An 18,405-nucleotide genomic window follows, 5' to 3' on the forward strand; every position below is an offset into this window, starting at 1 on the left:
TGTAGGAGTTTGTCCATCTCTTCTAGATTGTTGAACTTGTTTGCATATAACTGTTCCTAGCAGTTTCTGATTATTCTTTTGATTTCTGCTGTATCTGTTGTGATTTCTCCTCTGTGATCTGTGATACTATTTGTTGGTACTTTCTCCCATTTTTCCTTTGTGTGCCTGTCTAGGGGTTTGTCTATTTTATTCGTTTTTCAAGTTTCATTGATCTTTTGATTGTGTTTTTAGTTTCATTTATTTCTGCTTTGATTTTTATTATTTCCTTCTACTGATTTTAGGGGGTTTTTGCTATTCTTTTTCTAGTTCTTTGAGATGTGAGATTAGGTTGTTTCTCTGAGTTCTTTCTTGTTCTTGACATGAGCCTGTATTTCCTCTTATTACTGCTTCTGCTGCATCCCATACATTCAGGAAATTGGTGTCCTCCTTGTAATTCAACTCAAAGTATTTTTTAAGCTCTTCCTTGATCTCCTTGTTAGTCCAGTGGTCTTCCAGTAGTGTGGGTTTCAATCTCCATGAGGTGGGAGGGTTCCTTGCCTTCCTTTTATTCCTATTTTGATGCCTTCATGGTCAGAGAAGATGGTTGGTATGATTTCAATCTTGGTGTATCTGTTGATGTTTGTCTTGTGTCCCAGTATGTGATCAATCCTGGAGAATGATCCATGTGCGCTTGAGAAAAATGTGTACTCAGATTTTTGGGGGTGTAGTGTTCTATATATGTCTGTTAAGCCCCCAATGGGAATTTCTTATGGAAGGTATATAGTGATTATTTTAGAATCTCTCTTTCCTAGAAGGTATTTAAAAGAGGCAGCCTATGACCTCCCTGGTGGTGCAAGGGGTTAAGACACAACCTGTGAAGCTATCCACAGCCACTGCAGCATGAGTTTTGATGCCCAGCCAGGGAGCTATCCACATGGTGCTGCAGACCTCTCCTGACTCGCCCACTGCTCCCCTCAGCAGTATATTTCATTCAATCTGCCTGTTCTGTTCCCCACTCTGTCTCTAGTAATGCCTCCCACCCCCACACCTCTAGCCTGTACCCCAGTTCTTGTATGCATAAATAAATCTTTTTTTAAAAAAAAAAAAGTGCCAGTGTAAATAAGAGGTAAATTGTACATTGGACCTTGGACTTCAGAGAGCACTATTAGTACTTTTGTTAGTTTTTGAGCAGGGGGCACTCAGATACTCTAAACTTAGAGGGTACACACTCTAAAGCAGGGTCCCTCCATAAATACAGAGGAATCAGACTTTTGGTGTGAAAAGTCTTTAATAGAGTAAGTGTGCATGGAGAGGGAAGAGAAACAAGGATAGTCCTAATAAGAATTTCACAATAAACACCCCAAATTACCCATCCCCTTGTAGGAAAATACCCAGAAAAAACAAGATCAGGAAATCAGGGGCACTGAGGCCCAGAAGTTTGCCACAAGTCTAAGGCACTCTCTGGTGGGGAACAGCAAGAGAAGGGTAAGACAGGTCCCAAGGAGCAGTAACAAAACAAAATACCACATTAAGATAATAGCTGCCTCACCACATGTCTCCTAAGCATGTGTCTCTTTCTAGTGTCTCTCCTTCATGTGTCTCTTTCTAAGTCCGAAGTGCAAGCCAAAGTCAGAGAAACAAGAACGCTCTGGAGCTCACCACCTTCCATGTTATATAATTTCACCTGGCCGCTCATCTCTACTCCTGGTTTCCAATAGCTAGTCCAAGGCAGCTGTATGTAAATGGGAGTAGGGAACATGGTATCTGCCCTAACATTTTCAGATTTTTTCTTTTCAATTCACCAAACGCCTGTAGAAAAGACACACTACATATGTGCATTCCTGCCCTGCGCTGGTCCCCGAGGCATCCATTTTGCGCACAGGTGACTATCGGGCCCAGCCCAAGTTTCATAAGAGCAAAGTTAAGTGACAAATTGTATGCAGCCCCCACCAAGTCCATCCTCTAAAAGAACTAGTCTCTGGGCTTCAGAATGACTCACTAAAGGGGGCCTTCCTGGTGACGCAAGGGCTAAGACACAACCTATGAAGCAGTCTGCAGCCACTGCAGCACGAATTCGATCCCCAGCCAGGGAGGAGACCCACATGGCACAGCAGACCTCTTCTGACTCGCCCACTGCTCCCCTCAGCAGTGAACTTTGGTTGATCTGCCTGTTCTGTTCCCCACTCTGTCTCTGTGAATCCCCCCCACACCTCTGGCCTGTACCCCAGCTCTTGTATGCATAAATAAATAAATCTTTTAAAAAAAAAGTATGACTAACTAAAGGTAAGCACTCCGGATCTGGCCAGTTGTGCCTTAGAACCAGTGTATCAATTGATTTATTGGTTATTTTACCTCTGAGGGCCTTGATTTCCTTTTCCCTATCTATCTGTTATTGTAAACAACCACTACTTGAGTCAAGATGACTGCTATGGACTAAAATGTATCCTCCTCCCTCTGCCAAATTCCTGTATGGAAGCCCTAACCACCAATGTAACTGTATTTGGAGAAAGGGCTTTTAAGAAGTAATTAAGGTTAAATGAGGTCATAAAAGTGGGGTCTTAATCTGATAAAATTGCTGAGAGAGGGATCTCTGCTTCTATATACAAAGAGGAAAGACCATGTGAGCTAACAGTGAGAAAGTGGCTGTCTACAAGTCAGGAAGAGAGGCTATACTAGAAATCCAATTGGTTGGCACCTTAACTTTGGACTTCTCACCGTCCAGAACTGAAAAATAAATGTCCATTGTTTAAGCCATCCAGCCCATGGTAATTTGTTACAGCAGCCTGAGCTGACTAATATGGTGAGGTTTAATTGAGCTCCCACTTTAAAGTAGGTGCTATATAAAAGTTAGCTCTCTTTCTTCAAGAACAGTACTATGGACATGAGTTAACTTCCTTTTCATCAGTTAGTCATACAATGCTTCAGAATGCTGTTATAAATAAAAGACCCCTACCCACAGTTGTATGAAAGAAACCATCAAAGGTGCTGATGTTACCAGTGATTAAACATCTCTTGGAAAGCAAATATCTCTCTCTTCTTTCGCCAGTCAAATTCTCATTCTGTTTTTCTGCTATGGAGAGGGGCTGTGCCTCTACTAAATGAAGGATTTATTTCAATTAGAATAAAAATTGCATTATTTGAAAACAAGGATATTATAGGTAGATGGTATGTAACTTACTCCTGTGAATGTTCTCAACACCAATAGTCCCTTAGTAAAAACACTGAGATATTTAATGCTGTATTGCTACTCCAGGACAAGCCAGCAGCAATACTATGAAATGGCCAGGGTTGCCCTTTTTTCTGTCTCAGTCACTGCTCTGTTGCTACCAACAGCCACACCTTCTCCATTTGGCCTTTCCTATCCTTCCTTCTAGCTCCTAGACTTCTGAAAAGAATACAGTGCACTAACCTTCATTATGAATTAAGAATTAAAAAAAAAATTAAACCATGGGTATTTCTGAAGGATTTTTGCACTTCCCTCTTAGAAGTTTCCACCTCTATAATCAATACATCCATAGGAAAAATTAAAGACCATTAAATTAGAATTCCAATCACCAATCCTCAATAGGTAGCTGTAACTCAGGATGAGTTGGGGAGATGACATCTAATTATAGATGACCACCTACTTGAGCAATCCTAGTCCTGCTATGACAATGTCCATTCCCATGTCTATGACACTACAAATAATACTCAGCATTTTGAAGAGGTGATAGCAAGTGCATTTAGTAGGATGCTTTTTAAATCCCTTTCCCACAAATGAGGTTGCTGCCAATTTCTGATAATAGAAAAGTGTGTGGTAGAGCTAAAAGACTCTTGATCAGCCCCACAAACTCCAGCCTCACCCAGGAAGTGCATCCCACTCAGGGCTCAGCCCACAGTACCTTGGGAGCAAACTTAAGCCCCCGCCTGGGCAACAGAGGGCCTTGCTCTATACCAGGGTTTTTCAGCAACCCTCCACTTTCCTGGCCATCAGAAACAGGCCCTGAGATACTGATCTGGGGTGGGGCAAGTTCCCAGGCACTGAATCCCTCAAGCCAGTTCCTTTCAGCTCTCCCAGGAACCAGGAAAAGGCCGAAGTACTTCAAGTGAGGTTCTAGCAACAACCTAGATCCTGCAAGATCCTCGTACCTGTGTCCACCAAGTAAACACTCAGAACAGTGGGAGAGAAGGACTCACACACAATAAAAGCCTTAACTACAACAGAGCAAACCGAAAGCAAACAAAGGGAGAAAAGAAAGATACAAGTGATCAAGCAAACCCCAAGGGGAACAATAAACCACAGAATAAAACAAAACACCAGAACCAAGCAACAAAGACATGGAGGAGCTTGAATATCTACCATACATAGAATTAAAGATGGCCATGATTAAGAAAAGTAAAGAGATATAATTAGCTAAGGAAAGGATCAACATAGCAGTGGGGAAACACTGCAAGTAAGTCCTTCAATAAAAAAATAAAACTTAATAGGGAGGAAAAGGGGCAGGTCCCTGCAAAAACCAGGACACGGAAGACAAACTGGTGAATCTGGCAAACTACCCAAAGAGGAAAATTGCCATAAAAGAGGACAAATAGAGAGGAAAGCTCAGAACCCCGCTACCCTCCCCAATCCACAATGCCAATACACTCTGACCAACAGAAAGAAAAAAACAACAATGAGAACAAACTACACATCAAGCGGGACTGTGAGTGGAAAGGAACTATTGCAGGCACAGCACCCCGTGAAAGGGAACTGTGGAGAACCATGTGGGAATCACCACAGAGTTGAGCGAATGGCTTCGGGCACCATTAGAGGAAAACAAGGACTCCACAGAGGGACCTGCAAATAGCCCAAGGCCAGCCAGTACGCTTGTGCAGAAAAGCAGTGCACTCAAAAAGCATATGCAGATTGTGGCTGCCCAGCTTCCTGCGCCCGTAACCTGGATTTGTGGGGAGACTCGCAGGAGCCTTCACTGAGGTGAATGTCCCTCACTGAGTAATTAGAAACCAGGCGCCTGGACATGGGAGCAGGGTGCAGAAGGTGCCATTTCTGCGGACACTGAACTGGGCTACAGCCTGCGTCCTGGATCTGAAGGCTTAGGAACTGAGACCCGGGGCATGAAATTTGGGGCATGGGATCCCCACAACAGTGGGGCACAGGGCAGACACAGCACCCCATGCCACTGAGGTGCTCCACGCCACCCCCACTCTGTTCCCCAGACCCATGGGGGAAAAAAACAGTTCTGGAAGGACACTAGGAAAATCTCTCGTGCCACCTAGTGACTAGAACAAAATCACCAACATCCTGATAGTTGGAAACCAGGGATTCCAAAAACACCCTCAGGCTCTGAAAGAGGGTGGACAACGCAAAAGGGAGTAAGAAGGGAAATAAGGCATGGAGTGAGACCCCATTCTGGAACTGAGAGCCAGGCACAGGATATGGGGTATGGGACATGCCATAGCAGTGGACACTGCACAGGGTGATAGCCAGAGTTTTGGATCTGATAGCTCTGGAACTGAGACCTAGAGTGCAGAATTCACTGCACAGGATCCATACAGCTGCGGGCACAGCACCGGGTGAACATGGGGCCGATATAGCACCCAGCTTGAATAAGAGTCCCTGTGTTGAGGTGATCCCCTCCGCACCCCCCCCCCATTTCTCAGAGAACCACTGGGAAAAAGCACAGGTCAGCAAGTACAGGTATCTGGGGCCACCTCGTGACCAGAACAAAATCACCAACTACTGATTCCCTGTTGGAACTGAGCAAATACAGAGGGAGAGAACTGTAAGGGACAGTGCCCAGCAACACAGCATCAACACCCTTCACTCACCGAATGAAGGGCCACCAAAATATATTAGACAATCATTATCAGCTCTGAAAACAGTATTAAAGAAAATACATATATAGTGGGAGACTTAAACACCCCACTCTAACCAATGGACAGATCAAAATAAACAAAGACACTAGAACCCAAATAAAGACAGAACTCATAGACTTAACAGACATCTATAGGACACTGCACCCAAAAAAATCTGAGTATACATTTTTCTCAAGTGTGCATGGATCATTCTCCAGAATCGATTACATACTGGGCCACAAGACAAACATCAGCAGATACATGATTATCAAAATCATTCCAACTATCTTCTCCGATCATAAAGGCATCAAGCTAGAAATAAATTATGAAAAGAAAACAAGGAACACTCCCGCTTCATGGAGATTGCAATCCACACTACTGGAAGACCACTGGACTAATGAGGGGATCAAAAAAAAAATTAAAAAATACTTTGAGCTGAATGACAAGGAAGACACCAGTTTCCAGAATGTACGGGATGCAGCAAAAGCAGTAATAAGTGGAAAACACATAGCAATACAGGCTCGCATCAACAAACAAGAAAGAACTCAAAGAAACAACCTACCCTCACATCTCAAAGAGCTAGAAAAAGAACAACAACAAAAAAAAAACCCTAAAGCCAGTAGAAGAAAGGAAATAATAAAAATCAAAGCAGAAATCAATGAATTGGAAACAACCCAAATGCCCCAAAATAGATGACTGGATCAAGAAGATGTGGTACATATACACCGTGGAATATTACTCAGCATTCAAAAAAGATAAACACATGCAATTTGCAAGCAACATGGATGGCACTGGAAGGGATCATGTGCAGCGAAATAAGCCAGAAAGAAGAAGAAAAATACTGGATGGTCTCACTCATAGCAGGAATCTAGAAAACTTAAATAAGGGACCAGGAAAATGAATAACTATAAGAAAGTGAAAATCAAAATCAACAAAAACTATGAACCAGAGACACTCTATGGGGAGTGGGGGCGGGGAGGGGAGGGATTGGGGTCAAAATAAGGGGGTTGCAATTGTATGGGGAATATAAAAATAAAATTTATTTTAAAAAAAAGAAATTTATGAATTGGAAATTAAAAAACAATACAAAAGATCAATGAAACCAAAAGCTGGTTCTTTGAAAAAATAAACAAAATAGACAAACCTCTAGCCAGGCTCACAAAGAAAAAATGGGAGAAAACACAGATAAACAGGATTATCAATGAAAGAGGAGAAATCACAACAAACTCAGTAGAAATCAAAAGAATAATCAGAGATTACTATGAACACTTATATGCAAACAAATTCGACAACCTAGAAGAGATGGACAAATTCCTAGAATGACATAATCATCCAAAGCTGGTCAAAGAAGAAATAGAACAACTAAACAGATCAATTACAAGCAGTGAAATTGATGCAGTAATCAAAACACTCCCCCAAAACAAAAGCCCAGGCCCACATGGCTTCACAAATGAATTCTACCAAACGTTCAGCAGTGAATTAGTGCCTATCCTACACAAACTCTTTCAAAAAATTTAAAAAGAAGAATACTACCAAATACATCCTACAAAGCCAACATTACACTAATACCAAAACCAAACAAAGACAGCACAAAAAAAGAAAATTACAGGCCAATCTCCCTAATGAACAGTGATACAAAAATCCTCAACAAAATCCTTTCGATCAGAATCCAAAAATGCATCAAAAGGATAGTACACCACAATCAAGTGGGATTCATCCCAGGGGCAGAAGGATGGTTCCACATATGAAAATCAATCAATGTAATCCAACACATCAACAAAAAGAAAAATAAAAACCATATGATCATATCAATAGATGCTGAGAAAGCATTTGACAAAGTCCAACATCCATTTATTATGAAGGCCCTTAAAATTCTTGGGAAAGAAGGAACATAACTTAACATGATAAAAGCCATATACAACAAACCCCCTGCCAATATTATTCTCAATGGTGAAAAGCTGAAAGCCTTTCCTTTAAGACAAAGAACAAGACAAGGATGTCCTCTCTCACCACTGTTCGTCAATATAATACTGGAGATCCAAGCCAGGGCAATAAGACAAGAGAAAGACATACATGGAATCCAATAGGGAAAGAAGAAGTAAAGCTATCACAATTTGCAGACAATATGATAATATACATAGAGAACCCCAAAAAAAAATTCACAGAAAAACTACTCAAAATAATCAAGCAGTTCAGTAAAGTAGCAGGATACAAAATCAACACACAAAAATCAGTAGCCTTCCTATACACAAACAATCAATCTGAAGAAAAAGAAATCAAGAAAACCATCCCCTTTATAATTGAAACAAAAAAATGAAATACTTGGGAATAAACCTAACAAAAGTGGTGAAAGACCTATGCAAAGAAAATATAAAACACTGTTAAAAGAAACTGAAGAAGACACAAAGAAATGAAAAGACATCCCCTGCTCATGGATTGGAAGAATTAACATTATTAAAATGGCCATCCTCCCAAAAGCAATATACAGATTCAATGCTATTCCAATAAAATTCTCAATGATATCCTTCAAAGAAATAGAACAAATAGTGATGAAATTCACATGAAACCACATAAAGCAATGAATAGCCAGAGCACTTCTGATGAAAACAAAGGAGAAAGGAGGTATCACACTTCCAAACTTCAAGCTATACTACAAAGCCATAATAATTTAAACAGTTTGGTATTGGAACAAAAACAGACACACAGGCAAATGGAACCGAATAGAGAGCCCAGAAATAAAGCCACATTTATATGGACAACTGATCTTTGACAAAGGAGCAAAGAATATGCAATGGAACATGGAATGTTTGTTCAATAAATGGTGCTGGGAAAACTGGACCTCCACATGCAAGAAAATGAAACTAGACCACTACCTCTCACCATGCACAAAAATCAACTCAAAATGGGTAAAAGAACTGGACATAAGACCTGAAACCATAAAATATATAGAAGAAAACATAGGTAAAACACTATAAGACATACATCGCAATAACATCTTTAAAGACTCATCACCCAAAGCAGTGATAGTGAAGGCAAAGATAAACACCTGGGATTACATCAAACTGAAAAGTTTCTGCACAGCCAGAGAGACATTAACCAAAACAGAGAGACACCCCACTGACTGGGAAAAATCTTTGCACTCCATCCAACTGATAAGGGACTGATCACAAAGATATACAAAGAACTCACATGGCTCAACAAAAACAAAATGAATAATCCAGTCAAGAAATGGGTAGAAGAACTTAAAAGATATTTCTCCAAAGAGGAAATGCAAATGGCCAACAGGCATATGAAAAAATGTTCAACATCCCATACATCAGGGAAATGCAAATCAAAACCACACTGAGATACCACCTTACACCAGTAAGAATGGCACATATCAAAAAAACAAGCACCAACAAATGTTGGCGAGGATGTGGTGAAAAAGGAACTCTCCTACATTGCTGGTGGGAGTGCAAACTGGTCCAACCACAGTGAAAGCCTTCTGGAGTGTCCTCAGTCTACTGAAAATGAAGTTACCATTTGACCCATTAATTCCACTACTAGGGATCTACCCAAAGGACACAAAAACATTGATTCAAAAGAACACCTGTACCCCTATGTTTATTGCAGCACTATTTACAATAGGTCAAACCTGGAAACAACCCAAATGCCCAAAAAATAGATGACTGGATCATGAAGATGTGGTATATATACACCATGGAATATTATTCATCAATCAAAAAAGATAAACTCATGCCATCCACAGCAACATGGATGCAGCTAGAAGGAATTATGCTCAGTGAAATAAGCCAGAAAGAAAAAGAAAAATATCGATGGTTTCACTTATAACAGGAATATAGGGGAACCAAATAAGACATCAGAGTAAAAAAAAAAATAACAGTACAAAATACAACAAAGAAAAAACAGACAATTACAAATCAGAGATATACTTCAGGGAAGGAGGAGGGAAAGGGATCAGAGGGAGGGAGGGAGCAGTACAGGAGACTCTGTTGATGGTGCATGTGTGCCTAGGGGAAGGAAATTCTATGGGGACTCAACCTGAGGGGGTGGGGGGAAGAAAATATTGTTTAAAAAATTAAAAATTAAAAAAGGTAAAGAATGGGTATAATGTGCAGAAAACTCAAAAAAGGAAATGAATACTATGAGAAACACAATTAACAAACAGAAAATTGAAACTGATACTTTAAACAAGGAAATAACTGAATTGCAGAAACATCTTATGGAGTCATCTCTAGCAGCAAGGGAAAAAAAGGTGAAAAATAAACACTGGGACTATATCAAACTAAAAGGCTCATTACAGTTAAAGAGACAGTGACCCAAATAGACACCCTACTGGATGGAATAAAATATTTGCACACCCTACATCTGCCAAGGGACTGATATTGAAGGTCTACAAAGACCTTATACAACTCAACAAAAAGAAAACAACCCAATTAAAAAATGGACAGAAATGCTTAATAGGCACTTCCCCAAAGAAGAAATGCAAATAGCCAACACTTCCATGAAAAAAAAAAAATCATCATCACTTATTATAAGGGAAATCCAAACCACAATGAGATACCACCTCACACTGGAGTGAATGGCCCATTATAAGGAAAAAAAAATAGTAAGTACTGGAGAGGGTGTGGAGAAAAAGGAACACCACTATACTATTGGTGGGAATTTGACTGGCCAGCACCTATGGAAAGAGGTGTGGAGATTCCTCAAAAGACTAAAGAATGGATTTACCATATTACCCAGTAATCCTACTCCTTGGTATCTATCCAAAGAACACAAAAATCCCAATTCAAAAGAAAACCTGCAGTCCTATGTTTATAACAGCACTATTTACAATAGCCAAAATATGGAAACAAACTAAATGACCCAGAACAGATAAATGGATCAAAAAGTGATCAAAAAGATACTCATGCCATTTGTGGCAACATGGATGGAGCTGGATCCAGAAGAAAGACAAATACTGGATGATTTACTTATGTGGAAAACAAAGAAAATAAAAAAGAATCAGACAAAAACAAACTATAACACTGTCCCTTGAAAACAGACCTTAGATTTGAGACACGCTGGAAGGGTAGGAAAGAGATAGGGAGAGTCTAGAATGGGGGGAGAAGAGTACAGCAGAGTGTGGTAGAGGACCACAGGCATCTTGGTGGTGGGGAAACTATGGTGACACACCTGAGGGGAGAAATCCTATATTGTGAATAAATAATAAACATCAAAAAATTAAAAATAGGTATAAATACATATCAAATTATTAAAAATTATCCTCAGAATATATGTAGGCATTTATGGAGGACTTTAACTTTCTATACCATATATTTCTCTAAAGTTTTTACAATATTTACAAGTGTGTGTTGTTTCTATGATCACAAAAATTGATGATAAAATTAATTTCTATTTAAAAAAATAATACATAAGGGCCTCCCCGGTGGCGAAGTGGTTGAGCACTGGATTGCGAAGCTGCCCATAGCCTCTACAGCACCGGTTTGATCCCCAGCCGCTGAGGGTCCCACATGGCGCGCAGACCTCTCCTGCCGCCCGCTGCTCCCCTCAGCAGTGTCCTTCGGTCCTTCTGCCTGTTCTGCTCTCCGCTCTGGCTCTGGTGAATTCTCTCACCCTCCAGCGCCTCTGACTGTACCCAGTGCTTGTATAAATAAATAAACAAATCTTTAAAAAAAATAATATATAAGACACCAGATCAATGGTAGGCCCAGGGAAGGAATGTAATTGTGTTGTTTCTGGGTCTGAGCTCTGCGTTGGTCCCATGTGGCAGGGTGTTTATAAATGGGGCAAAGGAGACAACTTGCCTTTACTGAATTGTTTGTGCCAATCTGCAGGTCAGTCTCATAGGCAACAAGTGTCAGCAGTTCTTTTGAGACTTAAGACCTTAAGTTCCTGTCCCACTACCCTACTCTTTCCCAGAAGTTGTACCATCCCAAGATGAACCCATGAGAGATAGAAGTTCTTTGTCAACAATGCTGTTACATTGAAGGCTGAGTGGCCATCAATTTTTTGAACCCTTAATCTGGGTTCACTACAGTGACAGGAGATGTTAGCCATTGGTTTGATTTGAGCAAGGAGGCATGGGTCTTTGATAGTGTCCAATACTCCAGAAGGAAGTCCTGAGCAAAGGGACATAGCAGAACCAATAAAACACAGAGCTACAAAGTGTCCATACCATAGAGTGTGCAGACAAAAAACTACTGGAGAAGTACATAGACTAATGGACAGGGAAGCTAGAAAGCAGAAGTTTTCAGAAAGCCAGTTACAGCAAGTATATTTCATGAGATACTGCTTCTGCTTCTCATGTAATTTTAGAACATTTATTCATGCGCAAGGAAACAAACAGCTGAGTAACTTTCAAAGAAGAGATTCCTTTATCACTTTGATATATTAACAAATGCTGCTACAAAAGTTATTTGAAACAAGATTTGTCCCTTTTTTTGGAAACCAAAACTAGGCTAATGCCTCTGTAAGCAACATAATGACACATAATTTAATATGTGGCACTTCCTATTATATAGGTCACAAGACTCACCATTACGAAATAAATATTTGCTTATAAAGAACATATTTGCTTAAAAATCACTTTTCAGGCCCACGTCAGAAAAAAAAATCTGATTTGTTTTTGCCCTCTTCTGTTCTATTAAAATGAACTTGTGAGGAAAGCAACTTTTCTGTGGTATACACATTTTAAAAAAGCAAAGGAGACTGTAAATGAGAAATTATCAAAATATGATACCCATTCCTCTCTTCAATGTGTGCATGGAAGCTAAGGTTTCCTTAGAGGGTCTCTTATGGTTTCTTCAAACAATAGTGTACTGAAGTCTGCTTATACCAGTTCAAGAGTCTATTGTGTAATAACTTTCCTAGACTCCACATTGAGTGACATCACATGCTGGTAGCTTGAAATCAGTCATCATGGAAATATTTACACCACATACACGAGCAAACTCTATGAACTAGATTTCTATTCCCCAGAGATCTAACCATTAAACCAGCATACCACTGAAAAAAGGATGTTATTGAGCAGAAGTAGACAAATTAAGGTCTTCCGCTTGTTCTTGTATGGTTTGAATCATACAACGTGTTTTTTATGGATGATTGTTGTTAAATGGAAGAACCACCCTCAACCATTATCAAACACTGAGTGACTTTTGAAATTAGGTTTTGCTGGAAATTTGATAAATTTCCTAAAAAGTAAAATTACAAGCCAAAGCACTGCTTATGTACAACAATTATAAAGTAGTAAAGTCATATCACATCAACAATTAACAAGTAATGTCGAGATTCTTTACACACTTCCTGTGTTGTTCAAATTTAAAACAAGAGGGCCTCCCTGGTGGCTCAGCAGTTGAGTGCTGGGTTACAAAGCTGCCCACACACAGCCTCTGCAGTGCTGGTTCGATCCCTGGCCACCGGGTGAGGGTCCCTCATGGCGCGTAGACCTCTCCTGCTGCACCCACTGCTCCCCTCAGCAGTGTACTTCGTCAGTCTGCCTGCTCTGCTCTCCACTCTGACTCTGGTGAATTCTCTCACCCTCCCAGGCTTCTGACTGTACCCAGTGCTTACATAAATAAATAAATAAATCTTTAAAAAAAATTAAAACAAGAAACAAGATCCCTCATGCAATATGTGCTAGATACACATTTTTGAGTGCAAACTACAATTTTAGTGGCAAGTCTTGTACCTTATTGTAAATGGAAATTTCCATATTTCAAAATCCATTTAAGGTTTCTGGATCTAAAACAAGGTACTATTCATCTGCTTTTCTCATATTATCTCTTCGAAGTACAACTGAATAGCCCTGGAAATTATAAACAGATTATTATAAATAAATTTAAAGCCTGGAAAGAAGATGGACTGAGTGGAGACTTCAAAACATGAGGAAAAGTAATGTTGTTGCTGAGCTGCTTTTTCTCCATCATAGCCCACAAACTAAGGGGCAAGAGAGATCTGCAATTCATAGCCACCAATACGCATAAGCAAAAAACATCCCCTACCTTTTTTCTCTAGTCAAAGGATTTGAGAAATAGAACATGCAGTGGAGTTCTAGTAAAAGTTCCAAATTCCCCTCCACAATAGGAGGCCATCCAACTTGTAGGTAACTGAAATTGAGGACCTCAAAGCAGAAAAACAGAAGCAGTGAAAAAAATTAATGGACTTGAAAACACAGTGTTGGATAATACACAAATAGAACAATATACATTAAAGTGAAAACCCTGTTGTGCAAGCTCCAATCACATGGGAGCCCCAGAAGGAGACAGAAAGACAAAGTCATAGAACCCTTAATGAAACAATTGCTGAAAATAATCTCAACCTGGGAAATCAACCTGACATCATGATCAAAGAGACCCCCAAAAGTTCCAAACGATAACACCACACCAAGACATATAAAACAAGGAGAGAATACTAAAACTATCAAGACAAAGGGCCTCCCCTGGTGGCGGCGCAGCGGTTGAGCACTGGGCTTCGAGGCTGCCCATAGCCTCTGCAGCACCGGTTCATTCCCCGGCAGCCAGCGAGGGTCCCACAAAAAAAAAAAAAAAAAAAAAAAACCTATCAAGACAAAGAAGGGCCACCTATAAAGAGACACCAAGAAGACTGCCAGCAAAAATTTTAGTAGAAACATTACAAGCACAAAGGTATTGGCAGGAGATATTTAAAGTACTTACAGAGATTTCCAGCCTAGAATTTCAAATGCATATGGAGCAGTTTCAAGAAAAGACCATAATCTAAGGCACAAGTCAATTGTCAATAAAACATGAAAGTTTGAAATTATACGTTTTTGACCATAATTCCTTAAAGTTAGAAATTATTTACACGTTAAGAAAGGAAGAAACATGAATACATAGAGATTAAGAATATATTTTCAAAATAAAGAAATTTGTTCAATTAAGAATATATTTTTAAAATAAAGAAATTTGTTCAACAATAATTTATTCTTTTAATTGTGGTAACATTAGGGTTCATCCCCTCAGGTGTCACCACTGTAGGGTACCCACACCCAAATCACCCATAGTTCACAACAGTTCTTTATGCTTCCTACCTCCACCTGCTGGTACTATTACTCCCCCACAACCTCTCCCCTTTGGATGTTTTTGTTATTTAGTCATTTTTCAATTAGCTGTTAAGGTTGTCTTTCTCTGGTTTTTATTTGTTTTTTCTGTATTCCACACATCAGTGATACCATTCATTATTTAGTTTTCTCCTTCTGGTTTATTTCACGTAGAATTATCTCTTTCAACTCTAAACACATTGCTGCCAATAGCATAAGTTTATATTTTAAGTGCTGAATAATACTCCATTGCATATATGTATATTTCTCCATTAATCTGTTTTGTGACACATTGGTTACATATTTTGGCCATTATAAATAGTGCTGCTATAAACATGGGGGTGCAAATTTCCTCTCTAGTTCGTGTTTTGTATTCTGGGGATAGATGCCTAGGAACCCAATTAAAGGGTGATATGGCAGATCCATTTTCACTCTTTTGAGAGAACTCTGTACTGATTTCCATAGGGATGTACCAGTTTACATTTCCACCAAGAGTGTAGCAGCATTCCTTTTTCTCCACATCCCCTCCACAACCAGCACTTGTTATTTCTGGTTATTTTTATAATCTGCTCATTCTCACTGGTGTGGGTGGCATGTTAATGTGTTTTAGATATGCATTTTGATGATGACAAGTGATAATGAATAGTTTTTCATGTGACTGTTGGCCATCTATGTCTTCTTTGCAGCAGTGCCTATTTAATTTGTGCCTATTTCTTGATTTGGTTATTTGTATTCTTTTCGTTGAGTTGTATGAGCTTTTTGATATCAGTGCCCTGTCAGATGTATGATATGCAAATATTTTCTCCCATTCCATAAGGTGTCTCTTAGTTATTTTCTCCTCTGTGCAGAAACTTTTGTTTGATGCAGTCCCATTTGTTCATTCTCCCTTTTGCTTTCCTTGCTACTGGGGATGAATCTGCAAAGTCATCTCTGACATTTATGTAATGGAGTGATTTGCCTATGTTTTCTTCAACGCATTTTATGGTTTCAGGTTCTACAAACAAGTCTTATATTTTGAGCTGACTTTTGTATGTGGTGTGAGATAGTGGTCTAATTTCATTCTTATGCGTGTGGCAGTCCAATTTTTCCAATGACATTTATTGAAGAGGTTTTCCTCCTTCTAGTGTATATTCTTGACTCCTAAGTTATAGACAACTTGTTTAGATATGCACGGCTTTACTTTTAGGTTCTCAATTCTATTCCATTGATCTCTGTTTCTGCTTTTGTTCCAGTACCATGCTGTTTTAATTATTATGGCTATACATTATGGCTATACTATAGTTTTTTATAACATAGTTTTAACTGTGGGTGTGTAATGCCAGCATTATCCCACATTTTTGTTAGGGTAACTTTGACTACTTGTGTTCTTGTTGGAAAATTAATTTTGTGCATTGTTTATGTAACCCACCACTTTGTTGAACAGGTTAATTCTTTTATAGTTTTCCATGGAATATTTAGGGTTTTCAATGTATATTATCATGTCACATGCATATAATAATTTACTTGTTCTTTCCCAATTTATATTCCTTTTTTTTTGTCTTTCTTTTGCCTTAGCTAGGACTTCCTATACTGTGTTGAATATTACTGGTAAGAGTGAACAATCCTGTCTTGTGCCAGATCTTCATAGAAATGCCTTCAATTCTTCACCATTGATGATAATGTTAACAGTAGATTTAGCATATATGGTCTTATTATGTTAAGATATGTTACATTTATTCGAAGTTTGAGGGTTTCAATCATGAATAGTTGCTGTATATTATCAAATGCTTTCTCATTACCTATTAATACAACATGTTTTTTTCTGTTCATATGGTGAATTATGTTAATTGATTTTTGGATGTTGAACCATCTTTGTGTCCCTGGTATGAATCCCACTTGGATATTGTGCATAATCCCTTTAATGTATTGTTAGATTCAGATTGCTGAGGACTTTTTCATCTGTATTCATTAGGGAAATTGGCCTTTAGTTTTCTTTTGTATTCTTTGTTTGATTTTGGTATTAGACTGATGTTTGCCTCATAAAATTTTTTTGTCATTTTCCTCCTCTTTTCATCTTTTGGAAGAGTTTGAGCAGGATAGGCATTAGTTCATCTTTGAAGGTTTGGTAAAATCCACTTGTGAATCCATCTGGTCCTTGGGTTTTGGGTATGGGGGGATTGTTTTGATTACTATTTCAATTTTCTTGCTTGTAATTTGTCTAGTCAGAAATTTATATTTCTTACCTTAAGTAGGGAAACTTAAAGTATCAAAATGGGCAGAACTCCCCCAAGAAAGTATGACAACTCAAGACATCACAAGGAGACAATTCTCCATAATCCAGTCCCAAAGAAATGGCAGACTTTGATCAAATAGATATTTCAAAATTTCTATAATAAAGAACCTAAAAGATGTTTTTAAAATGCAGAAAGGCAATCAATGTGATATAAAATAAACTAAAAAAAAGATAATCAAAAAGATGAAGCAAATGGGAAATACAATTAAATGTGCTCAGAAATAACTTTAACAAACAGAAAACAGAAATTGAAGTTTTAAATAAGAAAATAACATGAATTTAGTATATAAAAACATAATGAATAAGTTTAAGAGCCCTAGAGAAAACAAGGGAAGCAGAATAGATCAAGTAGAGTACAGAATCAGTGGACTTGGAGATAGTAACCCAGAAACAACTCAGGTTAAAGAAGAGATAAAAATAAGATTTAAAAAAAGAAAGAAAGAAATACTTTGATAATTGTCTGACAACATGAGGGAAAGAAATGTAGGGATAAACGGTATCACAAGAAGAGAAGAAAGATAGTAGGGACCAGAGAGTTTATTCAAATAAAAATAGCAGAAAACCTCCCAAACCTGGGAATTAACTAATATTCTAGTCCACAAAGCTAAAAGCACACCTAGTTATTTAAATGTAATGAGACCTATACCAAGACACATGAAACAACTAAGAGTTTAAAATAAAGAAAGAATGTTGAAAGCAGGTAGGGGGAAAAATAGGTAATTTATAATGGTACTCTGATCAAGTTTACATCAGACTGTTCAAGAAAAAACTTTGTGTTCAATGAGAGAATGCAATGACTTATTCAAAATAATGAAAGATTAAAAACTGCCAGCCAAGAATACTATAAACTGCAACAATTGCTTTCAGCTATGAGGATGAAGCAAAGGCCTTCCCAGGAAACAAAAGTTATAAAAGTTTTCCAACAGTGGGTGTCCCCTAAAAGAAATGCTGAAAGGAGTTCTCCTACCTAAAGCTAAGGAAAGAAATTCCACAGAAATATGAATAAGAAAACAGAGATATAATCAGTTAACGTAAAACAAAATGGCAATTAACAAGCCTTCATATATAAAAACTCAACCTTAATGTAAATCACCTGAATTCACCATCAAAATATATAGAGTAATCATATACATTAAAAAGCAAAAACTTCTATATGCTATTTAGGAACGACTTGCTAAAACTATGAAAGCAAACATATGTATGGAAACCAGTACTCTAAATCAGTGAATAATTTTAAAGGACAGGAACTACAATACTTATA

The sequence above is a fragment of the Talpa occidentalis genome, unplaced genomic scaffold, assembly GCF_014898055.3.
Source record: "Talpa occidentalis isolate TD23 unplaced genomic scaffold, MPIMG_talOcc4v2.1, whole genome shotgun sequence".
NCBI lineage: Eukaryota > Metazoa > Chordata > Mammalia > Eulipotyphla > Talpidae > Talpa > Talpa occidentalis.